This window comes from Nicotiana tomentosiformis, chromosome 8 (genome assembly GCF_000390325.3).
Source record: "Nicotiana tomentosiformis chromosome 8, ASM39032v3, whole genome shotgun sequence".
Classification (NCBI taxonomy): domain Eukaryota; kingdom Viridiplantae; phylum Streptophyta; class Magnoliopsida; order Solanales; family Solanaceae; genus Nicotiana; species Nicotiana tomentosiformis.
The window spans coordinates 71,690,579-71,718,104 of record NC_090819.1 but is presented as its reverse complement, the minus strand read 5'-3'; positions in this window follow the sequence as shown (position 1 = coordinate 71,718,104).

Genomic DNA, 27,526 nt, shown 5'->3' with positions numbered 1-27,526 from the left:
AAGTGACTTATCTAACTTTGTGTGAGGTAATTTTCCCCTAGCTTGATAATTGAAATGTATTGAAAGACGTGTATACGAGGTGACGAGTGTGTACACGGGCTAAATGTGAAGGATTTTGTCTTTAAATTGTGTAGATCATTGTTGCATATTAATTAAATAATTTTACCTTGTTATATTCTATATCGTTGATTTAAATGTTTATACACTAAATTTGCTTGACATTTTTCTGCTAATTGTTTTAGCTATTTAATTGAAACTTGGTTTCTTTTATTCTGTGCATTATTTGAAGGTTGATTTTCTTAAATTAAATATTATTAATATGAATTAATTGACATTTTAAATTTGGTATTGAAGTAAAGTATTAATATTTTGAAATATTATTTTGTTGAGTTATTTATTCCCGAATATGTTTGGGTCGATTTTCGTACTCATTGTGATGGAGCCGTGAGTTCTTTATTATGGAAAAATATTGTTGTTAATTTATTTTGGCAAATTGAAATATTTGGGCACTTGAGGTGTAAATTGTGATATATTGTGATATTGATACGCATGCGGTGGTATAAGGTTTGAGTGTCAAACGCATGCGTTGAGATAAGGGTGGCTTGATACGCGTGGCTAGTAGGGAAAACTACTAGAAGTCATGCGGTGTGATAATGATGGCTAAAACGCAGGATGCTATTTTGAAAAAAATATTTTCTTTAAAATAAATTGTGAAGGCTCCCGCAGTGAAATAAGAAAATGAGATATTGTGAATTTATTTATGATTTGGGACTACGAGGAGGTACCTCGGGAGTGCCCTTGTTGATATTGATTTATGGCCGCAGTTGCCTTTGATTATTTGTTGTGATTTTCTTAAAGTTGAAAGAAAATTCTGTTTTGATTTTACGAGATATTATTTGCCATTATTTTGTGTAATTAAATGGTGACATGCTACTTGATTCATTTCCATTGTCATTTTATTTTATTATATTGTTAAACATTTTACCATGCAATTATTATTTTCTAGTAGGGCTTGACCTGACCTCGTCACTACTCTACCGAGGTTAGGCTTGCCACTTACTGGGTACCGCTGTGGTGTACACATACTATGCTTTTGCATATTATTTTGTACAGTTCCAGGTACTCCTTACCAGCCCCGACATCAGTGAGTATCTGTGCACAGAGACTTCGAGGTATATCTGCCAACATCCGTAGTCTTCTTCTATTCTTGTTATGTTGCTTCCTTATTTTCGTAGACTCTGTTATATAGAGACATTGAGGATAAATTCTTAAAAGCTTATGATTTATTTTTACCGGGTTTTGGTAGTTGAAATTAATTGAATGATAGTTTATTTATTTAAGATATTTATGATTATTCCTCATTGATATGCTTACTTAGTCTTAGAGACTAGGTGCCATCACGACCTCCTACAGAGGGAATTTGGGGACATGACAGCAGGTAATAGTTACCCACGACCTTTATTCCTACGGATTCCCGTTTGCATAAAAATCCCCATGTAAATATTTTACTTGCGAATTTTACATTATAATCCCTAAAATATTTCCCATGTAAATGGCACTTTTCTTGTAGTGAAAGTTAAGTCTTCACGTTCGCATTGTTTTGTCTGCGTTCGCGGTGGTTTGGGGAAGGTTATGCTTCGCAATCGCGAGGTCTATATCGCGTTCGCGTAGAGCAATTCTCTGAGCGAGGCTGGTTGGCCTCCGCGATCGAGAGGTGTGTTCCGCGATCGCGAAGAAGGTCGGGCGTGGGCAGTGTTATTTCAACTCGGGAGTTGGCTCACTTTTCTCTCATTTTCACTTGGGTGGCCGAATTTGGGGAGCTATTTTGAGGAGATTTTCATCAAGCAACACGAGGTAAGTGATTCACACTTGTTGAAAGTTAAATACATGGTTTATATGTGGATTAAAATATGAAAATTTTTGAAAAAAATTAGAATTTGGTATTTTTGATTTTTGACCACGAAACTAGATATGAGATTAGGAATAAATTATGTATTCGAGTTCGTGGTGTTATGGATAATGCTTATCTTCAAATATATTCGGAATCCGGGCATGTGAGCCCGAGAGTTGACTTTGTTGACTTTTCGAGCGGAGTTGAGGATTTGTAATAAATTGATTAATTATGGGTGTTGGAGTATATTTTTATTGATTTGCATGTTGTTTGACTAGTTTTGGATTGATGGGTATCAGTTGAAGTGTTAGAGAGGCACTGCAGCCGGTTATGGAACTTTGGAGCGATGTAAGTCTCATGTCTAACCTTGTGAGGCGAAAACTACCCCATAGGTGTTTAAATTATTATTTACTGCTAATTGTGGATGCTATGCACGCATGAAGTGACGAAAGTCCATGCGTAGCTAAAATTCATGTTATGTCCGGGTAGACATATGCCTTTATTATGCTATTACTTGCACTATTTGAACTCAATTTGCTAGTTTAATTGCTTGAATTAATAAGAAAAATTTGGTTAAAGATTATGTTAACTTAAGCTTCATTACTTAGAAATTTGTCAGAATGTTTAGTCATTGATGGAAATTTATATTCTATTATGGGCTTACTTTGAGGTTGTAAAAATATAATTCGTAATCCGAAAAGTTTTCCTATTCCTGTGGATCGGGCTGAACGCCTCGACAATATATATATATATATATATATATATATATATATATATATATATATATATATATATATATATATATATATATCGGGATACATCTATGGATCGGGCCGTATGACATCGACAATGTATATACACGACTATATGGATTGGGCCAAACGACCTCGACATAATTCGTGTGTAAAATCACTAAGAGTCCGAATACCCATGAGATTACCCTTAATTAAACTTGAAAATTACGTAATATTCTCTTTGTGACGTAAGATCAGATATCCAATTGATGGTTCCAATGTGTTGAGATAGCATGTGGCCCTTGGGGACATTTAAACCGATAATATTTGTTAACGGATTTCGTTATCTACTATTCCTTATTCTATTGATCCTTTTGTATTTCATGTCTATTTATGATTCCTGCATTTTATTTATTGGACCACTAGTAAGTGTCGATATTGATTCGTCGTCACTACTTCTCCGGGGTTAGGCTATATACTTACTGGTTACACGTTGATTTACGTACGCATGCTACACTTCTGCACTAAATATGCAGGATCTGATAGGTTCCTTTGATGATCATCTTGGCGCGTAGGCGCAATTGCTGAGGGAACTTTATAGTGAGCTGTATTCTATGCGACGCATCGCGGCTCTCAAAGTCTCCATCTTATTTATTCACTTAATCCTGTCTATTTTATATTTTAGACAGAATATTGTATTATTATTGTACTCTTTAGTAAATGCTCATGCGCTTGTAACACCAGGTTTTGGGGTACTCTAGTGGCTGTTTATAGTTCAGCTGGATATTGTCACATTTTATTTTATATCTTACTAATATTTAAAGTATTCATGATTTTTAAATGTATTGGATTCTCTACTTAATGAGATTCTTGATTTCAAAATAATAAAAATAAATAATTAAATTGATAGTTCACTACTGGCTTGCCTAACGGCAACGTTGGGCAACATCACGACCTATAATGGGAATTGGGCCGTGACAGATTAAGAGACTTTTCAATATTGAGAGTAAGAACAGTAAAAGAGAGAATAAAAAAGGTAAATATATAAATAATAATGTGGGCCTGTATTAGGTTAGGATATAAATGAGGCAAAAAAATAGCTACCCTATTCATGTAAGGAAACAATTAATTAGAAATTATTCCATTCTCTAATTATTACAACGATCCTCACATTAAAGTTATTATACTTTAGCTCTAAAAATTCATTTTAAATTTAAATGTACACATATTTTTTTAATAATATATGTACAATACACCTTTAAGGAAAAAATGGGCCCGAAGCGATTGTTTTACTGCCCTTATAGGCGAGCCACCCATGGAGAACATATAGAACTATGAAGATATATTCCTGGAAAAGCTTCGCAAAATATGGCTTCTTCTTCAACCAACACAAAGCAAATTAATTAATCCTGTCAGTTGCCCATTTTACGGTTTAAACTTATGTCACCTTTATACTTCCTTTTAGTTAATCAAAAGTTATGTCACCTTTATACATCCTCTTAGTTATTTAAAAGTTTCTCTAAGGGATACATTCAACAGTACAGTGTCATGAGTTGTGTTGAATTAGACCTTATTTTCGTACCAACTATGTGAAGCAAAATTAGTTAATTCAAAACTTTTATTAAACAACCAAAAAAAAGTAAATTCATGTATACAATTGGTTTGGCCGAGGACCAAGGGGAAAAATAAGGAAACACTTAGCACAAACGGAAACGAAAAAGGAAATTGGTAGAAATTAAGACTTTTACCACATGGAATGGTGTCTCCATCTTGAACCTCTCATGAAACGCAAATTGAGATTGGAATTCCTACATTTTGAATTCTCCCTATAGTTAACAAAGAGGGAATAACACCTAAAACGAATTTTTTTATTCTTGTCACAAAAAGTATGTACTCTTCACCATTATATTACATCTAAAGATGAAAAGATTTAGTATTCTAAAACGATATAATTATACAAGTTAATGGAACATATTCGCTCTATATCACAAGTAGGAAGTACGAGATAAGTCAAGGGACTGACTTTATACAGAGAGAAAAATTGGCAAAAAGTCTCTTCTTGAATCGGATATTGGATAGGCTAAGCTTGGTGTAGTCTACTTACTCTCTCTACAGTTTGGCTTGAACTTCTCAAGCCCGGGTGCCTATGTACCAGTGGTGGAGTAGCTTAATCAAACCATTTATCTAGAGAGGGTGTAGAGATAACCAAAATGGACTCTACTAGAAAGTCAAGATGTTGTATAGGCAACTAGAGTACAAGGAGCGAGGTATGTATTCACAAATTAGTAGAAATCGAAGGAAAATATGAATTCATGTTTTCATAAATGTCAGGATTATAGTAAATCATTTATTGAAAAATGAATTGAATGATCAATCTTCTGACAAAAAAAAGAAAAGAAATAGCAATAAAAATAGCATAACAAATTATTTAAATATACAAATAAATTATCGAACAAAGTTAATAGCATAATATTAGATGAAAAGAAGTGCAGAAACGTTTCTGAACATAATAAAGTGAGGAAAGTAGGGTGAAATAAAGAAGGAAAATAGTCGATACAGAAGGTCAAAGAACACTTCAGTGCTTAGTATATAAATTGATTTTTCTAAATTTTATTGACTGTCATATCGTAATGTGTGTGTTACAACCGCGCGAAGCGAAGGAAGGTATACTAGTTTGATATATAATTTACCAGCAGTCCCCGGAAGGTAAGTTTCTCCCTCTTCTTAACAAGAGTGTGTAAGCTTTGTCATTGATGTTCGGTTATAATTTCATACTTTAATATATTATTTATTTTATATTTCGGGGCTTTAATACTAAATTATACTATATTTATGTTTAATTGAGTCTATTTTATGTGTAAGTACGTTGGAGACGAAATTGAGAACAAAGTAGAGATTTTAAGTGTATTTTATACACTAAAAGAATAAAATTGTGATTATTTAATTAAGGGACAAAAGAAATCAAAAGAAACAAAAAAAAATCAAAAGAAGACAAAATAAACAAATTGAAAAGAAAGGAAAAGAAAAAGACAAAAAAACGTGAAAGAAAAAAGACAAGAAACAAGGATGAAAGCTGAAGAAAATGTAAGGCAACATAAATTGAAAACGAAGCAGCAGTGTCTGGCGAGGCGAAGCAATTTTCTCGCGTTTGAGCACGCGACGCGCAGCCTGACGCGAGGTGCGTCGTGCGTTTTGCATGGCAACGCATGATCTGGGTTTCAAATTTATTTTGTCTCCTATTTGATTTTGGATTGGGTTATATCGTCTAGGTCTTTACCCTACACATATAAATAATCATTAAACGTCATTTTTAGAGGGGAGACCGAGATTGGACAGAGAGACCGACATTAGACCGGGGATTCGACCCAAGGAGGAAAGAACACACTAAGAGCAATGCGGAGAATTCTTCTACGAGTTTTTCACTTCCTTCTTCCTATTTTAATTATTGATTATGAATTCTAGTATTGTAGTTATGCATACTATTATGAATAGCTAATTTGTTATCTAGGGTTTTGATGGAACCTATTGGACGATGATTTTCTTGTTACATTAATATAGATTTGCCGTAATATTTTCTCTATTTGTTCGACTATATTATTCTTGTGGTTGATTGAAGGGCCCTCAATTAGCTATGCCTATTTAGTATATATTACTCGGGAGAGAGTGCATATTTAGGTAGTTGTTGAACAACATCACTCCTAAACGTATATGAGGGATCAATACGGAGGGTTTAAAGGTGGGATTAGGGATAACGAAACTTTGGTGCGATCTGAGTGAGCTGTACTTAATGCCAGCTAGCGTAATTCGGGAGAATATGTCTAGTAAATTGTGATAATTACTCGGGAGAGAGTTACGACAGTTAGAGTACTCATGATTGGTAGAGAAGACTTAGGCAAATTTATAGGAAACGTAGCGGAAAGGATTCCGCCAATTGGGGAAATCATAACTTTAGATCTCCTTAGTCTTGTCTAGAATTTCATCCATGTTAGTTGATAATTTTACTGCTTTATACTATTTGCTAGTTAATTAGTAGAAATAAAAATCAAATCTTTATAACTAGAAAATTATTTGAATTTGTGTTTCTTTGGAATATTGAACAGTTGTAGCTAAGCCTTAGTTCTTTGTGGGATTCGACTCCAGACTTGTAAACCGGATTATATTTGTAACGACCGCTTAGTCCTTTTTATAAGGTATAGTTGGGCGTGATCAAGCATTAATGAGTTGTCAATAAATATTTTCTCATATTAATGATATTTCATTAATGTCTCTTCGGAAACAATTGCTTGAAGAGACATCAGACTGCTGATTCATCTGAACATATGAGCTTTTTCAGCTTTAACATCAATAAAACCTTTGTTCACTCATAACGTAAATGTCTAAATTCTATTAATTGCTCTCTCTATTTATGCCATACTACCTTATCTTCAGAAAATGTCAGTTTAGAACGACATTGTTGTGCTAGCAAAATAAAGGGTAAGCAAGATTTTTAATTTTGATCTTCACCTTGTATTAATTATTTAATTTACTTTTTATTTTTATCTTTTACTGTTGTGTGGCGTAGTTGCTTCTTCATATCTGTGCTTCTATACTTGGAACAACCGTCCTCCATTCTCTTACACTTGAAATTTGTAGGTTGGAAATGTGTTCGAATCGTTAGTGGCAGAAGTTATTTCAGCTTTGACACAATACGACTGTTTCAAAAAAGCAACATGCAATTTTTGCAAACAGATACAATAGCAAAAAATGTTATATTAATTATTTTGCATACAGATACAATAGCAAAAATGAAAAAGGCAAAAGGATTGACGGAGGTAGAGCAATGACACAATTGGGTGGAAGTAAAACAAATTGAGATACTAATTTAAGAACCACTGCTTGATTGAAAAGATCTTATATTTCGAGAAAAAGAGAGCATTAGTGTGATTTTTTAAATACTTGAGAGGACCTTCTACATGAAGTGGTAATATTCACATACGAGTGTACTTCTATAAATATTATGCTTATAGTTTATTCGACTTGTGAAAACAGTACTTTAAAGCTCTTTAACTATATTGGATAATTGCTTATATATCTCGGCAGGAGTTATACATACAAGAATGGCTTGTAACCGGATGATGGCATTGGAACGTATTTGTGCGTTTTTCTTCATCTTATCTGTGACATTAGCAAACTGTAGCATATACCCTCCATCAGTAGAAGAAGGCTGTATTTTGCAGTGCGTTGACTATTTAATACTGGAAGAAAGCCAATATGATGTTTCTCTGGAGGTTTTAAAGAGCAGATGTAGAGACGGAGGAGTACCAGATTTTCATTGTGAGACGTCGTATGATGAGCATCAGGCCTCTGATGATCCTGAACGCTTAGATTGTGTTTCCACATAGTAAGATATATCGTTTGCTTATTAGAATAACTTTATCTTTGTAATTTCATCTGATATTAATATTATTCATGATACAAATAAATGGAATGTAAGGAGAGATCGGTCGATGCTTTCTTGCACATGGTATTAGAATGAAGAAAATTGGGAAAATGACACTGTATTGTCGTCCTTAAAATAATAGTCAAAAAATTATATATTTTTTGTATATATATATATATATCTCACACCGTGGGGTATGTGAAGGGTAGTGTGTACGCAGACCTTACCCCTACCTTGTGAGGATAGATGGGTTGTTTTAAATAGACCCTCAGCTCAGGAAAGTATTGGTTCCCCAAGTATACGTGACCGCCAAATAATAAAGTGACTCGAAAGTCGGATGTCGAACCCACAAAGATTTAGATTAATTATTAACTAAGCAAACTAATATCAATTAACTATCCAAGATAATCAAAAGTTTGATTTTCCTATTACAACTACTATTGCGAAATTTAAAAACGTGACCAAGGGAGATATAGATTCTAGCATTGTAGTCGGTTTGTCAATCCTACTGGGATCGTAATTACACATGTTAATCCACATTATCTATGATTACTAGTTAGTTAACCGGATCGTTTATATAAATAGCTTGTTCCCACAATACTATCAGTCTATCCATAATATATCAACCCTATATTCCTATGGTCTTGAATCTATCATTAACGAATATAATACGGTGTTCAACTAAGCAAGACTGTTAGGTATATTCCGATCCTAAACGCAAAATCTTTTTCCGAGCCACGGGTTAAGAAACAAGCTCTCTCTAATTCTACTCTAATCTAAACACGACTTTCCCAAGCATAACATAGATAATAAATAGAACTCAACTGCTGGACAAACAATTAAGCAATTATGCACATAATTAGAGAAACAACCAAAGACGATAACTCGAATTAACGGTAATATAATTAATAAATTTCAATATTCATGACAACCACAAACCTAGAAAGTAAAGTTTAGCTCCACATAGATATGGTAGAAAAACAACAATTCGTCCAAAGAAACGTAAAGTTTACTAAGTTTGATGGAAGAAAGATGGAATCTGATGAATTCCGGCATCCACGACGGTTCTGTGCTCTCCCTTCGTCCAATCTCCCTCTAAAAATGGTATTTAAAGACTATTTATAAATGTAGGAAAAAGCCTAGGCAAAATAATCAAGTCCAAAACTAAAAAAGAAATAAAATAACTTCGAAACCCGGACCCGTGCATCAAGGTGTGAAACACGCGAACGTCCTCGCGTCAGACCTAGCCACGCGACCTTAAACACGCGAGAATTGGCTCGCATCGCGCCACTGTACGCTAGGATATCTCCTGCGTCGTTACTCCAATTTGATTTCTTTTGTTTGTGCTAGTTGCCTAACTTTTCTTTCCAAGTTTCATGCAATCACAACCAACACTGTTGCTATTCCAGGTAAGTTCTCTTAAGCTTCTTTTTCGTTAGTTTCTCCTTTTGCATGTCTTATCTTTTTACTCCAATTTCTTGGTGCACTTTGCATGTCTTATCTTTTTACTCCAATTTCTTGGTGCACTACACCAATGACCACACGGTCTGATAGCAATAATTAAACTTTAGCATATGCAATCACATACACTTTCCTTTTCTTTTGCCATACTTCACAAATATTCACAACAAAGTCAATTTGCTCCTAACAATCCTAGCCTCAAAAGTTGACTCAATATCACAATACACTCATAGATTGAACACTCAACATCGTAGAGAAGCCTAATAACATTAACTATCCCTCATGAAATTATGTGCCCTCACAATAAGAACAAAAGAGTAAGTTGAATCCACACACTTAAATCAAATGCTCAAATATATTTTAAGGACTCATATATATCAAAGAATATCACTCACTCTCACAAAAGAAGTCACATGCATGCAATTGGTACCATAGGCTTGCCTTTAATGTAAATCTCTACTAATGTAAGCTCACTCGGTCTAAAATCAATTAAGACTTTTTATGGTTGTAATGTGGGCTAAGAGACGGGAAGGATATATTTAGGAATAGTGGCTAACCCTCCTAAGCACTTTAACACATCACATAGTCAACTGTAAGCGCAAATTCTTCAATCCCAATTTTAATTCACAACTAAAATCATCCCTAACAACATTCCCTCTTTCTTTAGGCACTACTTTAATTCATATCCACTAGCAAGAACAAGATATCAATTTATTTATCTAAATTTTCCCTTCTCTTTTTTCAGATTTTTTTCTTTACAATTTGCGTTAGTGGTGTATTCTTTTACAAAACAAGTGCACCTTTCTTCTTTTCATTGGTTCCACTCGAAAGAAACCCAAATTCCCTCCTTACGTTTTTTAGCGTTCATTTCACAATTAAAGTGCTTTAAGAGGTAAAACGATAAAAACAATGTCAATTAAGAACAAACGGGAATAGGTTTGTAATGTAGGTGCCAAATAAAAGTCTATAGGCTCAAAAGGGTTAACTAGGGATAAATTTTATTTGTGATCTGCATTAAGCTCATAAAGAACAAAGATAGCCTAAAATTATTTTTCAAACCGGGCATCACCTAAAATTTTGCTTCAACTCACATACCGGACAAGTTCTAGACACAAGTACAATGACATGGACTACACAAAAATCTCACTTCTCACATGGCACTTGACTCACTAAGGCCGGTCTCATTCCGACTTTCAAACTAATGCAAGTATTCACAGAGTTATAAGATATTAAGCATTAAGCACAAGGTGAACATAACTCAAGAAAATGTGACATAGGCATCACAAAACATGCTATCCAAATAACCAAGGCGTCATAAGCAATTTTAGTACATAGGGAAAATACTACACATGCCAAAGCCTAAATATGCTACTATCAAATAAGTCAAGGGCGCCTAGGAATCTCATCTTTCTTTCTCCATTTTTTCTTAAGTCCTAATCTAAAATAATAAAATAAAAGAAAATACTACTACCCGGTTCAAACTACATCCCATGAAAAAGAAGCGAGGCACAAAAAAAAACCACGGGTGATTATTACTACCTAAAGGAAACTAAAAAACATATTTTTAGATTTCTGTTTAGACTTTAATTCCTCAAGAAAATTGTCTAGGAGATCCATCGTTGGGAAAAGTCCAATTTTTTTTTTTACAATTCTTTTTACTAAACAAAAGAAAATACAATTAAGCTACTAAAATACTACACAACTACGAAAACAAAAATAAGAAGCTAAAATCAAAATAAGAAGTTAACATTTTTCTAACATACTACTACTAATTATCTAGAGGAATTCGTCCACCCCACACTTAAAAGAGTGCAGTGTCCCCAATGCACAAATAAAGCAAAACAATAATGAGGGTGGACAAAAAACTCCCTGAAAGGCCAAAGGCCGAAGCAATCGTGGCTCACGAGGTACTCAGACTTCCCTCAGGCGTGGTCCTTTGTGTGAGCACCCCACACTTAGTTCTCACCATCTAGCTCGCTTTTTCACTCTTTCAATGGCTTTGCTTCCTATGCTTATAATTCTACAAGATAAAAACAAATACTACAAAAATAATATAATAAAAATAAAAATAAAAGAAAACAGTAAAGATGGGTTGCCTCCCAACAAACGTCTGATTTAACATCGCGGCACGACTTAAAGCATTTTTTGTCCTCATCTCGAACTTATGAATTGAGCCCCCAATTTGGCGTCAAGCTTTTTGCTATGCTCGCGGGGTGGTGGGACAAATGTAACTGAGCCAAGTAACCAATTTCGCATTCTACACTTCTTGGCCTTCAGATGAGGTATGTAATTATGTCTCTTTGGCACGATAAATTACAGAATCTAAGCACCTTGTTCCTCATTCATTGGCTCCTCCAAAGGCTCGAATGACTCAAGTTTTATATCATCATCTAAATACAATGTCGAAAAATGCATGGAATGAGGACCAATGCGTTCCAACTCTAGAACTGTGTCATTATTTACATCCTCATATGTACCCACACTAGAGTCTTCAAATTTAATATTATCTACTTCCTCACATGACTCTAAAATACTCTTCTCAACATTGGCATCCTCAAGAAATATATGGTCTAATGCTTGATATTCTCGTTTTAGCTCCTCAATTTGGTCTAGAAGATTTTTTTCAGTTTCACACAACTCATCATTAAATTGTTGGGCGTTGAACGCATCAACCTTTGCACTCAAATCTGCATCCAAGTTGTGCAAAGCCAAGCCAAACTTGTCAATTTCTTGTGCAAGATCAACTCTCTCCTTCAACCAATCATTCACCAACTTTGTTAGAAGATAATGTCGTTCCGCATATTCTCTTAATCGTGAATATCCGTCCCAATACCAACCCTTATTCCCATATTCAAATTCAGACCTCCTAGAGTTCAGGTCATGACAAGCCTAAAAAGACGGCCCATAAAAGTCTTCTGTTAACCAAGCATCTTCATCAATAACTTTACCCCGAATATTTCATCCCCAGATGTCATGTTGAAAGAACTATGAACACACTAAGAGAAAAGTCAAATTGTTATAAAAATAAATATATTTACAAAAAAGAAAAATAAGCAAAACCTGTAAAGATAAAAGTAAAAGTATAATCTAGAAAAATAACTAAATAGAAAAATTAAAAACTTGAACATAAATCAATTAAAAGCTTAACTTAGATAAACAATCAAGAACTAAGTCCCCGGCAACGGTGCCAAAAACTTATTGTTCCCCAAGTACACGCAAGTATACGTGGTCGTCAAGTAATAAAGTGACTCGAAAGTCGGATGTCGAACCCACAGAGACTTAGATTAATCGTTAACTAAGCAAACTAAATTCAATTAATTATCCAAGATAATCAAAAGTTTGGTTTTCCTATTACAACTACTATTGCGAAATTTAAACGCATGACCAATGGAGATATAGATTCCAGTGTTGTGGTCGGTTTGTCAATCTACTTGGGTTTGTAATTACACATGTTAATCCACATTATCTATAATTGATAGCTAGTTGACCGGATCGTTTATATAAATAGCATGTTCCCACAATACTATCCATCTATCCATAATATATCAACCCTATATTCCTACGGTCTTGAATCTATCATGAACGAATATAATACGGTATTCAACTAAGCAAGACTGTTAGGTATATTCCTATCCTAACCGCAAAATTTTTTCCCGAGCCACGGGTTCAGAAACAAGCTCTCTCTAATTCTACTCTAATCTAAACACGACTTTCCCAAGCATAACATAGATAGTAAATAGAACTTAACTGCTGGAAAAATAATTAAGCAATTATGCACATAATTAGAGAAACAACCAAGGACGATAACTCGAATTAACGGTAATATAATTAATAAACTTCAATATTCACGACAACCACAACCCTAGAATGTGAAGTTTATCTCCACATAGAGATGGTAGCAAAATAACAATTCATCCAAAGAAACATAAATTTTACTAAGTTTGATGGAAGAAAGATGGAATCTGATGAATTCCGGCCTTCACGGTGGCTCTGTGCTCTCCCTTCATCCAATCTCCCTCTAAAAATGGTGTTTAAAGACTATTTATACATGTAGGGAAAAGCCTAGGCAAAATAACCAAGTCCAAAACTAAAAAGGAAACAAAATAACTTCGAAACCCGGACCCGTGCATCAAGGTGTGAAACATGCGAACGTCCTCGAATCCGACCTAGCCTCGTAACCTTAAACGCTCGAGAATTGGCTCGCACCGCGCCATTGTACGCGAGGATATCTCCTGCGTCGTTACTCCAATTTGATTTCTTTTGTTAGTGCTAGTTGCCTAACTTTTCTTTCCAAGCTTCATGCAATCACAACCAACACTGTTGCTATTCCAGGTAAGTTCTCTTAAGCTTCTTTTTCGTTAGTTTCTCCTTTTGCATGTCTTATATTTCTACTCCAATTTCTTGGTGAACTTTGCTCCAAATTCTTTCTTTTTTTGACGTCAATTTGCATGCAAACTCCCCAAATCACTTCTAGTTGACTCCTGCACATAAAAGTACCATAATTATGCTCGAGTCACAAATATTCACACCAAAGTTAACAAGATCAATTCATAATGCAAGGTAAATTATATGCAAAAATATAGAATTTTAGCCAAACATCAGAAATCATAAGCATCACATTAATAAAAATATAGACAAAAAGAGACAGTACCAAAAAGCCATATAAAAGCAGAATAAAAAAAACAAGATAGTAAGGTGATCAACAATGAAAGAAAACAACGGTTAGTCATAAAAACCTACTACCAACAGGAAGCGAAACTGCGTGCCAATACTACTGTTATGAACACTCTAGACTACCTACTCTACTGCCCTAATCCTCGATCTTCATAACTTCCTATCAAGGGTTATGTCCTCGGTCAGCTGAAGCTGTGCCATGTCTTGCTCAATCACCTCTCCTCACCTCTTCTTTGGCCTACCTCTACCTCTCTGTAGTCCCCCCAATGTCAACTTCTCAAACCTCCTCACTGGGGCGTTTGTGCTCCTCCACCTCACATGCCCAAACCACCTAAGCCGCGCTTCCCCCATCTTGTACTCAATAGGGGCCACACCCACCTTGTCGCGAATAACCTCACTTCTGATCCTATCTAACCTGGTGTGCCCGCACATCCATCGCAACATCCTCATCTCCGCTACCTTCATCTTCTGGACATGAGTGATCTTGACTGGCTAACACTCCGCCCCATACAATATCGTTGATCTGACCACCACTCTGTAGAACTTACCCTTAAGTTTCGGTGGCACCTTCTTATCACACAAAACACTAGAAGCAAGTCTCCATTTTATCCATCGTGCCCTAATACGATGTGTGACAACTTCATCAATCTCCCCATCCCCCTGAATAATAGACCCAAGGTACTTAAAACTCCCTCTCCTAGGGATGACCTGCGAATCCAGACTCATCTCCCCTTCCCCTCCTTGAGTCTCGCCACTGAAATTACACTCCAAGTATTCTGTCTTGGTCCTGCTTAACTTGAAACCTTTAGATTCCAGGGTTTTCCTCTATACATCTAATTGCTCGTTCACATTGTCTCGCGTCTCGTCAATCAATACAATATCATCTGCAAATAGCATGCACCATGACACCTCCCCTTGGATGTGGCGCGTCAGTACGTCCATCACCAGAGCAAACAAAAAGGGCTGAGTGTCGACCCCTAATGGAACCCCATCATAACCGAAAAATGGTCCGAGTCCCCACCCACCGTCCTCACTCGGGTCTTTTCACCATCATACATGTCCTTAATCAACCTAACATAGGAAACCGATACACCTCTAACCTCCAAACATTTTCACAAAACTTCCCTCGAAACTTTATCGTAGGCCTTTTCTAAGTCGATGAACACCATATGCAAGTCCTTCTTTCTCTCCCTATACTGCTCCATCAATCTCCTAACAAGGTGGATGGCTTCTGTAGTCGAACGTCCCGACATAAACCCAAACTGATTCTCGGATATAGACACACTCTTCCTCACCCTAAGCTCTACCACTCTCTCCCAGACTTTCATAGTATGGCTAAGCAGCTTGATTCTCCGATAGTTATTACAATTTTGGATATCACCCTTGTTCTTGTATACAGGAACCATCGTGCTCCACCTCCACTCTTCAAGCATCTTATTCGTTTTAAAAATGACATTAAATAACCTAGTGAGCTACTCCAAGTCTGCCTTGCCCGCACTCTTCCAAAACTTTACCGGAATTTCATCCCGCCCGGTCGCTTTACCCCTTCTCATCTTACGTATAGCCCCCTCAACTTCATCAACTCTAATCCGCCTACAATACCCAAAGTCACAACGACTCCCGGAGAGTTCCAAATCGTACTCGAAACCTAAATGTGGTCTTTTTAGACTCAAGAGACACAAATAGGTTAAAAAAATAACTGGGCACCATTTTATATATAGCGCGGTTATTCACCACACTATACTTTAACGACGCCTTTGTCTATTAAGGTATAGCGCGGTGAATAACTATGCTATATTTGAACTATAAAGGTATTGCGCACATATATAAGGTGCTATAGTATAGCGCCTTATATATGCGTGCTATACCTATATAAAAAATTGTGCCTTCTCCTTTCCCAACCAGACGCGAACCAGCAGCCTCCCCTCCCCCATTTTTAATGCAAAAAAACTCCATTGGAGCCCACCGGTCCCACAAATAGTATAGATTCTCGGTATTATAGCAAGCTAACATCGGATCTAAGGCGTTATCGCGTAGTGGATTGCTCGTTTCGGCCCCCAAATCATCAAATCTTCACCTTTCAAAAAATTTAAATTTGAGGTATTCCGACTTATGTTTTGTTAAAATGCATGTATTAAAAATGGCTATTAGTTGTGTGATATATGTTCTTTCGTGATTGTTTTGCGATTTAATTAATTTGTTATATTTTATCTGGATTAGATTATTATTGTACTAAAACAATTAGTAAAATAGATAAATTATTATTTTATGAATAATTAATGTTATTAGTTGTTATAAAAAATGTTTATTAGTTATTTTTTACTATGGTATATATATTGTCGTGATTGTTTTGTGATTAAATTAATTTGTTATTTTTTATCCGGATTAGATTATTTATGTGCTAAAAGATTAGTAAAATAGATAAATTATTATTTTATGAATAATTAATGTTATTTAGTTCCCTTTAGTGTTATGTTGTGCCCGTAATTTTAATGTATTGCATGTAATTGTAATATAGTGCCCTTTAGCGTAGTACAATGTAATGCCCTTTAGCGTAGTATTTTTGTAGTTATTGATGATAGTTCAAACACAAAGTCTCTCGAATACTAGTCAACAAATGTAAGAAAATAACATAAAAAATAACAATATTTGTCAAACTAATTATTTGTATATGAATACTTCTTAATTAAATCATGTATTCATATAAAAGTTAATTATTTAATTCTATTATACCCAAAAATAGGTGAATAAACATATAAAATAATAAACTAACATATAAAATAATAAACTAACACATAAAATAATAAACTACCATATAAATTAATAAACTAACATATAACATAATAAACTAACATATAAAATAATAAACTAACATATAAAATAATAAACTAACATATAAAATAATAAACTAACATAAAAAATAATAAACTATCATATAAAATAAGAAACTAACATATAAAATAATAAACTAACATATAAAATTATAATATAGAAAATGTATCAACCTAAGTAACAATATAGTAAGAATATCGATTAAATATTAATATAAAAGATATTGCAATATATTTAAAGATGTTAAGCAATTAAAAGAAAAATGCTTTAATTAATATTGTTAAATTTACAGACATCGTCATGAAGGTTCCCCGTGTGCATCCCGGACCTGCATCTCTAGAGCTACTGTTGTTACATGCCAACCATAGGTCTTTATACATATGGGATGGGTAGTATTTGTGCCAGATATTCCGCCTCAAACGTATAGACGATATGTGGGAGTTCATTAGGGCCCACCCACTTCATCCTTTTATAGTTAGACGCCTTCAGGATACGGGTTTCTACACGATCATAGAGATCGGCCGGTTGCAGTTTGACTGGTTGTTGATAACAACTATGATAGATTGGTGGCGACTAGAGACGCACACATTTCATTTACCCATCGGCGAGGCTACCATCACGCTTGAGGACGTGGAGGTTCTTTTCGTGCTGCCGGTTTACCCCCGTGCTCTCAGAGACTACATGGGATAACATTACCTCCATATGTTGCTGCGGCTCACCAGATTCCAGTCAGTGGAGGAGACTGCGTTGAGTGGGGCCAGTTGTCTGCAGCTGACACCCATCCACTTGTCAAGCTCATGTCGCATCAACTAACATTAGGCTTCTGGGTCTTCCTGCCTGATCAATTCCATTCGCCTCCTGAATTAACACTCTTGGTGATCTGTTACAGACATCCACATTAAATCATGCAAGTCCATGTTAGGCTAAGCCCTCTGGAAGTTGGCCTTCAAGTGCCTAACACAATAACGGTGGTAGGCATATGGTTCCTGCCATGCACGCAAATTCTGTACAGAACTTAAAATACTGCCATGCCGATCAGATATTAGACAAATACCTGAACGATGTCTGACAACGTGCTCCTTCAAGTGGTTCAAAAATAATGTCCACGTCTCTTGGCTTTCATTTGCACAAATAGCAAATGCTAGGGGAAATATACTTCCATTAGCATCTACTGCAACAACGATCAACAACTTGATATCGTACTTTCCATAAACATGAGTACCGTCTTTAGATATTACTGGCCGACAATGCACAAAACCATCAATGGATGGTTTTAATGCCCAGAACACATATATGAATATGTGTTTTGCTATTCCCGGACTCCGCTCAAGCTTCCATTCAACAACAGTCCCGGGGTTAAAGTATTTCAATGCGGCCATGTACCTGGGTAGAGATGCAAAGGACTTATCCCAGTTACCATAAACAATTTCAAACGCACGTTTGCGCCCGAGAAATGCCTTTCTTTTAGTAATGGTACACCCATAAACCTGGTGGAAAAATGTTATACTCTCTTTGATTTTGTACCTTATGGATGCTTCAATGTGTGGAATCAACACAAGAGAAATCAAGTCAACATTCAAGTTAAAATAGTTCCCACTGAATGTGTCCATTTCACAATTGTGGGTGCTAATGTATTTACCTACAATCCACATATTTGTTTTCAACTCTCTCGCACGTAGCATCCAATTACAACCTTGAAACCATCTACGACAAATAAACTTGTATACATCCGGAGATGACTCATGAACCATAATCTTACGATACTCTTTTATGTTGTACATTCGCACCGCCCTGCTTAGGCGCGCTTTATCAGCAAAAATCATGTCATTTGATAGCAGCGTTGCTCTAAATTCATCCCACATTGCTGTTCGAATTTCGTCAAGACCCCTTGTGATGGAATCCACATCCGGCATACTTGGCAATTGATCAAGGTAGGGAATCTTCCTTGAATTAAACGGCACATGGGACTCGTACACTCTTGGTCTAACGGGAGGTGGAGTATGCTCCCTTGTCAAATCAGGTTCATCATTCTCGGCCTCATCATCATCACCCTCATTAGAGAAGGGTGTATCATCTCCAAATTCATCATCATTGTTGACATAATCATTATTATCTTCGTGAATCTGCGCATCTGTCAGCTCCCGATTAAATATGTCATCTTCGGGCAATTGAGTAAGGACAGGACCTTGAAGTTGTTCGTTTTTACTGCACAACCAATAAAATAATGAGTTTCTCAAATTCATCCAAACTTTACATATACACTTTATCACTTCACTTACAAATCATAATGTGTTGATATCCCATGATGCACATTATCCTATTGGTGATTACTCCCGGATGGACTACCATGATCCAACACACCAAAACTAGCCATATTCTAACTGTCTGTTGGTTCATAACTTGTAAATCATATCTGGTCGGTACCCCCTGTAGAATATATGAGTGTTAATACAAATTTAATACATAAAAATAAACATTGTAACACAAAGAAAAATTGAAGTTTACCACTCGGCTTGTTGATTATGTAAACTTGGTGAGAAATTATATCCTCGGTCGTCATTCGCCCGTGGAGATAAGTTTAGATCAGGCCAATCTCTTTCACCTGGAACCTGTTCGGCTAAACCTGCTCCAAAATAACCACCTGATGATTAAGGGATATCCCTACTTTGCGGAACCTCATATTGCGAACGTCTTCTACCTTGACGTACATTTCTAACATTTTTATCCCAAGAAGTTTCCGGTGTTCATCCGGAGTCCTCAAAACATCTGTCAGAGTTTCATCATCTTCGATGTTAAACTCAGCATAACAAGCAACCCCTTGCGGAGTAACAAAATACGGATATCTTTAGGTTACTTTAATATTTACTAAACCTTTGATCACACTCATTTTTTTACATAACAACGATACCAATCTATCGTACTCCATTGTAAGTGGCAATTTAACATAACAATGTAGAAAACAACTATAGCGTACTGAGTTATTCTTCGCTACAACCTCACCTCCAATATAATAAAACCCTAATTTTTTGCTCTCCGGACATTATGACAAAATGCAAAATAACTTAACGAATAAATATTTTGGAAGACTTGAAGGATGCTGAATGGATTTTTACCAAATTCGGAACCTCCTTAAATAATAAAAAAATAAGTAGCACATGCATAATAGGCACTATGCCCATATGAATTATTGGTGGTTCATTTAAGAGTAGGTGAATTATTTGTGGGGACACATTTTATATATAGTGTAGTTATTCACCGCGCTATACCTTAACGAACAAAACTGGCGTTAAGGTATAGCGCGGTGAATAACATCGCTATATATAAAATGGTGCCCAATTTATTTTTAACTTATTTGTGTCTCTTGAGTCCAAATGAACCATACTTTGGTTCTAGACTCTTTCAAATCACCCAGTATATATATATTCTGTATGTTATATACAAAAATTATACAAAATTTATACACTTTTTCGGCTACCAAATATAATTAGTTTCTGGAGCGGGTTAAAAGTGAAAAAAGTTTTTGGCAAACCCATTCTTATTAATCGTTCGTCATGTTCTATCTCTCTGGCTTCATCGAGCGGCTATAAACTTCTCTTAATACAATCTTTTAACTTAAAAAAATATGGGGAAGGATATATTAAGCAATTAACATACATGAAAAAGTTACTAGTAGCACCCAATAAAGCTCACTAGCATGTGGAGTAGTTGCTACGAGCCACTCGGCATCCTGAGATCAATTGCATGCTACTCCATCAATTCCAATTTATGTGAACCTGTTTGACTCGGCACGAAATTTAAAAAAATAAAGACTTTTAGAATTTGTGGTCCTAAACAAGTCAAAAAGAGGTCCAGATTATTTGTGTGGTTATAAAAGCTTCTTATTAAGGGTAGAATTGGAAATTTAAGCTAAATTGTTTCCAAATTTAGAAAGGAGTCATTCTTTTTGGAACGAACCAAAAAGAAAATAGGTTCATGTAACGACCCGACCGGTCATTTTTTGAATGTAAGTCCTGTCCGATGGCATAAGGCTCTGAGTAGTTTCGTATTATGTGTATTGACTTGCGTGCGTGGTTGGTTTCAGTTACCGGATGATTCGGAGTGATTTGGGACACTTGGTCCCTAAAACAGAAGCTTAAGTCTTAGGATTTTGACAGTAGTCGGAACTATGTGAAGACGACCCCGGAATTGAGTTATGTCGGTTCTGTTAGCTCCGTAGGGTGATTTTGGACTTAGGAGCGTGTCCGGACTGTGACTCTGAGCTCTGTAGCTGATTTAGGCTTGAAATGGCGAAAGTCAAATTTTTGAAGATTTGGACCGGAAGTGGACGTTTTGATATCGGGGTCGGAATGCGATTCCAAGAGTTGGAACAACTCCGTTATGTTATTTGGGACTTGCCTGCAAAATTTGACGTCATTCCGGGTTGATTTGATAGGGTTCGACGCGAGTTTTAGAAGTTGGAAGATTTGAAAGTTCTTAAGTTCAATTCTTAGTTTGATTAGTAGTTTCGCCATTGTTTGATGTGATTTGAGACCTCGAGCGAGTCCGTATTAGATTATGGAACTTGGTTGTATGCTTGGACGGGGTCCTGGGGGTCCGAGGTGCGTTTCAGACGAGTTTCAGATGGTTTTTCGTGGTTGTGAAGAGGTTTGCGTTCTGGTGTAATCGCACCTGCGGACCTTGGGCACATGTGCGATTGTCACAGGTGCGAAGATGGAGGCACAGGTACGAGAAGAGCTGTACTTGGCAGTTTCCGCAGGTGCGGAGAATTTTTGCGCATCAGCGGCTCCGCAGAAGCAGATTCTGGGATGCAAAATCGAGATGAAGCGCAGGTGTAGTTGGACATGCGCACCTGCATTTGCGCAGATGCGGCTAATTATGTCGCAGGTACGGTCACGCCTGGGCAGAAAAGAGAAATTTGAGGGTTTGATTTCATTCTTCGTTTTTGGACTTGAGAGCTTGGAATTTGGCAAATTTTCGATGGATTTTCAGAGGAAGCTTTGGAGTAATGATTCCTAACTCGTTTTTATGTATGTATTCCATTAATCTATAGTTGTTTTCTCCATTTAATTTCGGATTTGGGTTGAAAAGTTGGGGAAATGGGGAAAAAGTTCATCAATCGAATTTCTGAGTTTTGATTGGGATTTAGGCATCGGATTTGGATAATTTTGGTACGAGTGAACTCGCGAGTGAATGGGTGTTTGTATTTTGTGATTTTTACCCGATTTCGAGACGTGGGGCCGAGTCGACTTTATAGGATGGATTTCAGAATTTTTATTAAAATCTTGAATTCATTAATTAGATTAGCCTATTATAGTTGTATTTATGATATGTAATTATTTTGGCTAGATTTGGGCCATTCGGAGTCGGATATTTATGGAAAAGGCATTGTGACCGATTGATTGAGCATGGTTCGAGGTAAGTATCTTGCCTAACTTTGTGTGGGTGATTTTTCCTTAGGATTTGAGTCTTCTATGTTGACTGTAGTCTGTGTACGCGAGGTGACGAGTGCGTGCTCGAACTTATTTGTGGAAAGTTGGCCTTTTAGGGTTGTTAGGTCCTTATATTCACTGAGTATGAAGTTGTTCTTGATATGATTAAGTTCCTATTTACTAGTTTCACCTCTACATGCTTTAATTAGAATTTATTTGCTTTCAGGATTCACTCTTACCTATTTGACTCTTATTTGACTTAACTGAATATTTTACCTCCTCTATTGTCATGCTATCTTTTCATAACTGCTTATCTTAATTTAGAATTATTATTATCTCATCCTATAATTTGTTCAGTCATAATTGAGGTTATGATTATCTTTCTGTTGCTTATCCTCAATTAAATTGTTGAATACCCTTCGAAATTCCTCAACCTTAAAAGAAGTTTTAGATATCCTATATCGTAGTCGACTTGTTTTATTTGGAATTATTTGACTCGTGTTAGATTTCCTGTTGTTGAAATGTATATTGTGGGATCATTGCTACATATTAGTTTTCCCTTGTTGAGCTGTTCTCTTTACGCCTAGCATTCTTTACTGTGGTTATTCCTTGTGAATTGGTTCTACCGTTTCTTTGTGATTTAAAGTTCTTGAGTTGATTTACTTGTCATACGTTGTATTATTGTCATTGTTATTTTTGTACTTATTGTGTTAAAGCATGAGGTTTCTTCCGTACGATTGTTATTATTATGATGCACGAGATTTCTACCGTGCGGTTGTTGTAATGGGGTTGCACGAGGTTTCTGCCGTGCTATTGTCACTATTGATAATTGCACATGCAGCGTGACAAGGCAGAATATATATATATATATATATATATATATATATATATATATATATATATATATATATATATATATATATATATATATATATATATATATATGTGTGGGTTGCGCATGTGGCGAGACAAGGTGGGAAAATTATTATGCACGTGTGGCGAGACAAGGTGAGCCTTTATGTTACTATTGCACACATGGCGAGACAAGGTAGGCTATGTCAGGGATTGATTTGTGATGGCCTGGGGGCATTCTTGTTGTTGATATTTGTATAGTGGTACACTTACCTTTGTGAGCTTTATCTTGTGAAAGTTGTGAGAAAATATTCTACGTGTTGCCCGTTCTTTTTCCTTATGCTTATTTGCTAGTATGGACTATGTTAGAACACTTGCACAAGCATACACGTAGTTAAGCACTCTTATCGGATAAGAGGTGTTCTTGATATTGTTGAGCATAGATACTCACCCTTGTTTACTCGCCTTCTATGTGAGAATGGCTCTATTGGCACGTGAGTTGAGTCGTCGGTGCAGTTATGAGGTGTTATGAGGGCACGGGATGCCAAGTGTTAGGGCTTAGGTATTGAGACCCGTGAGTTGTGATTTGTCCGAGTTTCGGTACCTCGTGTAGTTTGTTGACTAACACCTGATGTAAAAGAGGTTGTAGTTGCTGAGTTATTACTTGTCCTTGCTGTATTTTTGATTCCGGATTTAGGTTGTGTTACATTTACTTTTCTGTGACATTTTTATGGTATTCCGGTGATACTTGTTGTTTCCTTTCTTATTGTAATTACTTTATTGTTAGCCACATTGCGTAGTCTTTATGTAAATATCATATTTTTACTGTTTCCTACATTTATACTTGTTCAGTTTATTAGACCAATGGGTGTCTTGACTGTTCCTCGTCACTACTCCACCAAGGTTAGTCTTGATACTTACTGGGCACCGTTGTGGTGTGCTCATTCTATACTTCTGCACATTTTTGTGCAGATCCAGGTATTTCGAAGTCAGTTGATCATTAGCTAGCTGTGCGGATTGTTGCTGTGGAGACTCAAGGTAAACTTGTTGCTGCGTTCGCAGGCATTAGAGTCACCTTCCTATTTTGTATTCACACTGTTTTACCTACTTCCAAATAGTTGCATTTAGAAATTTATAGCAAATTCTGTAGAGCTTATGACTTGTACTACCGGTTTTGGGAATTGTAAGAGATTTCTATTTAACTTGTTAGATATTATTTAAATAACGTTTTTGTTTCAATTAATGTTAGTCTTGCCTAGTACCTAAGACTAGGTGCTATCACGATACCAAACGGAGGAAAAAACTGATCGTGACAAGTTGGTATCAGAGCTTTAAGTTTATAGGTGGTAGGAGTCATAAACGAGTTTAGTAGAGTCCTGCGGATCAGAACGGGGACGTCTGCACTTATCTTCGATAGGCTACGGAGCTATTAGGACAATCTCACTTCTTTCATTCCTATTATTGATCTCGGAGTTTGAACTTTTATCATTCCATTCTCTCACAGATGGTGAGGACACGAGTTGCAGTTAGCAACGATGCTGCTCCCGGAGCAGGTATCGCTAGAGGCAGAGGCAGAGGCCGACGAGGAATAAGTGTCACAGCCAGAGCACCTACCAGAGCAGCAGTTTAGGATCCGCCAGTAGTTCCAGTTAGGGGGAAGGTACCGGAGGTGCCTGCTGTCACCCCAGACTTCAAGAGACCTTAGCACAGTTCCTGAGTATGTTTGGTACATCGGCTCATGCGGGGTTGATTCTAGTTGCACCAGCTACTTCACAGATCGGGGGAGGAACCCAGACTCCCGCTGCCCAGACCCCAGAGCAGTGAGTTCATGTTTGTCAGGGTCCAGGTGACATGACGACATAACCTGTGGTTCCAGTTCAGCCCATGGTAAAGGCAGCAACATTTGAGGAAGAGCAACTTAGACTTGCAAGGTTCAATAAATATGACCCTCCTACATTAAGTGGTTTGGCTTCAGAGAGTGCACATGATTTTCTGGAGGAGTGTCACCGCATTCTCCGTACGATGGGTATTGTGGAGACTAGCAAGGTTGCTTTTACTATGTTCCAGCTCAGGGGAGCGGCTTATCAGTGGTGGCGGGAATATGCGTTGGGTAGCCTAGCCGAGTTAGCTTCACTTACATGGGTTCAGTTTTTAGAGATGTTCTTGAGAGAGTTTGTACCTCAGTCCCTTCGAGATACATGGTGCGCGGAGTTTGAGTAGCTGTGCCAGGGCACTATGTCAGTGTCAGAATATGCCGTGAGATTCAGTCTTTTGGCCAGGCATGCATCTGCTTTGGTCGCCACAGTTAGAGAGCGTGTCCGTAGATTCATTGAGGGACTCAGCCATGATATTCGATTCAGCATGGCTCGGGATTTATAGTCAGTTATTTCGTTTCAGCAGGTGGTAGGGATCGCTCGCCGAGTAGAGGGCATGTGGGATCAGGAGAGAGAAGACAGGCGAGGCCATGTGAGAAAGTACATGCGAGATCAGGAGAGAGAAGACAGAGAGGTGAGGAGGCCTCGTAGACCGGAGAGATTTACTGGTCCTTATTTTAGAGGCAGGGTACGGCATGGTAGAGGTTTTGTGGGTCAGCCAGTTCAGTTTGCACTTCAGGCTTCGCACAGTGTTTCAGGTGCTCATGGGTCTCAGAGTACCGTACCGCACAATTGCCACAGCCACATCGGCAGAGAGGTTGCTTCGAGTGTGGAGATACCAGTTATAGGGTGAGAGATTGTCCTAAACTTCGGACAGATGTGTCACAGCGGGGTATTCAGACGAGTAGAGGGCGCCTAAGAGGGGAAGGCCCATCCCGTTGATGTGTCTCATATAGTAGGCTGGAGGCCGCTGCGCCAGATGGTGTCATACAGGTATGCTTTTGATTTGTTACAGAGGGACACCATTCGTATTTTGATTCGGTTCTGCTTATTGGGCCGAGTTCCCCTATTTGTTGTCCCACCTATGGGTGAGTTCATGACTTAATATTATGTTTAGGCGTTTACTCCTGTTGGGAGACTCTATGAGTGGTAGCCCGTGTGTATCATTTGTTTCTATTCATTATTGAGATTTCCGAGGCTAAAATTGAATTCATGTTGTTTATTATGGCATGTTTAATGTGATTCCTGAGTAATTTGGTTACGATTTGTGATTTGATACTCTACCGGGGTTAGCGTTTAGTAAGTTTTGCGATTTTATGGGCAGAATTGAGTTAGTGGGAGATTTCAATTGGTATGATATGTATTCGGCTTGTGATTCAGAGTTGAGGGTGAGACCCTCGCGATTCCATGTGATTTGATATGTTTGAGCTGGGCTGTGCGCCGCGGTGGAAGGTTATACTAGGATGAAATCCTTATGATTTGTTCATGTACTTTGATTTTTCTTTTGAATTAATTCGTAGTATGGTACTGTTAGAGAGTTGTGCTTGTCGGGCTTGTTTGATATTTCCCTTATATGTTTCTCTTTACATATTCAGTCATTTTCATTCTGTGCTTCTTGAGTTTTAGCTTGCGGGGTGTGTGCCCGGTGGTGTTAGTTGTGACTTGTTAATTCAGGTGTATAGTTAAGAGGTCTTCATGTTTCTTGCATCGTTGTCAGTTTTGTGGAGGTTTGAATAGGGTTCTAACGGATATGAGGCTAATTGCCGGTGCTGGTTTGATTACGGTCATCTATTGTGATAAGAAATGTTATTATGGGCCTATGTGTGGTGTATCTTGTTGTGTGGTCGTACCTTGTGGGTGTAGGCATGAGTTGTTACAACTGGTTGAGACTGATACCGGTTATGGATTTAGAATCGGGTCTTTTGAAGATAAATGGAAGGTGAGAATTTTGACTCCAAGGCTTATCGATGTTGATAGAAAGGATAAATTACAGTTGGGATAATGTCGTCAGGATTATGTGGATTGGGGTGACGTGGGGTCCCCCGCGGGTGTATGTTCGATATGTACTTTCAGTGATTTGAAGACTTCGAGGCAATTCTTAGCAAGTTCGAGGACGAATGTTTGTTTAAGATGGGAAGGATGTAACGACCCGGAAGGTCATTTTTATAATGTAAGTCTCGTCCTGCGGTATAAGGCTCTGAGCAGCTTCGTAGTATGTGTATTGACTTGCGTGCATGGTTGGTTTCAGTTACCGGATGATTCGGAGTGATTTGGGACATTTAGTCCCTAAAACGGAAGTTTAAGTCTTAGGATTTTGACCGTAGTCAGAACTATGTGAAGATGACCCAGGAATGGAGTTT